Consider the following 1,457-nt stretch of genomic DNA (forward strand, 5'->3'; position numbering starts at 1 on the left):
ATAAAGACAAATCAATAGAACATTAGTTTAATGAAGGGTTTTTTTTTTTTTTTTTTTTTGTGTGTTTAAACTTAATCTATAGCATAATAAGAAATGAAGTAATTTTATGTTTATTTTCTAGAGGTTCTGAAGTATCGTAAATCAATTCATGAATAAGCCCTACCTGTGGGCAAAATGAAAAAATACGACCTTAACAGTTATTTTAAGATTGCACATCCACTTCTTTTAGCTAAAACAAAGGCAAAAAATTTGGGCCCTGTCAGTGAAAATGTAAATATACGTCTAAATATATAGCCCATTTTTTGCACTAACTTAATGATGCTCCATATTTTGTACGTTTAATCACCAATAAAACGTTTTCAGTGTTTTTTTTTTTTTCTATATGTCATAAATATCGTTATTGCAATTATTCTTGAAATATCGTGATATAATTTGAGGCCATATGTCCACCCCGACTGCAACTCTCTGAATAGCTTTTAATAAAACGTGTTTTATTCCTGATTAAAAGCTTTAATTCAGCACAGCAACTGTACGCGGGTCAATGTATTACGCCTTCTCTCATTGCTTATGTGAAAATATGTGTATAAATGAAACAGTTTGATTGGAAGCCTGATCTGCAACGAATCTGAAGTAGAGATGTACAGACCAGAGAGCGGAGAGATCAGAGTGCAGCGCCGACGCAGGCCGAGTACCAGAGATTTGTGAGCACCTTGCTGCTTGAGAACATGCTGGTTTTGAAACAATGGATTGAATCCATTAGCATCATTTTTTAGAATCCTTGAGAATACAAGAATCGTGAAATTTTCCATATATGAACAGATTTTTTTTCGTGCACCTTAGTTGTGATTCCCTCTGTCCGCTTTCCAAGTACCAGAGACATGGCCTTTTTGTTTGCCTGTTTGCCTGTTCCCGTTTTTGCATGAACTTTCAGCGCAGCAACTTTGCAGATGATTGTTTATGCTCAAAAACATGCAACATTATAAAATAAACTAACATTAAAAAAGGTGAAAATCACCAATCAATCAACCACTTTAAAAGTAATAAACCAATTAAAGGTTAGCAACACTGTAACACGTACCTCTATGTCGCAGTATAATGTGACGGGAAATGCTGAAAATTGTTTTTTGATCGAACGCCTCCGTAAATCGCTTCGCGATAAAAGGCGTCCCTTGTCTAAATGATATCACCTAAATGTAAAATGTAAACCACAGACCAGCAACCAACCCATGCAGTGTCTTTGGCCAGGCTTGAATGACCCAAATATATCTCACCAGTTAGTGACATCAGAAAATAACTTAATGAAATGAGAGAATTTACTGCAAACACTTAAACTGTAGTAATATATCCTTGAGAAACTTTCTCCTAGTATTACGACCGTTCCCAAACTAAAATGTTTAAATGAATGCTGCATACTGTCAACCTGTTAAAAGTAATTATAAGGTTTTTTTGTTTTGTTT

This window comes from Cyprinus carpio, chromosome B22 (assembly GCF_018340385.1).
Source record: "Cyprinus carpio isolate SPL01 chromosome B22, ASM1834038v1, whole genome shotgun sequence".
Lineage (NCBI taxonomy): Eukaryota > Metazoa > Chordata > Actinopteri > Cypriniformes > Cyprinidae > Cyprinus > Cyprinus carpio.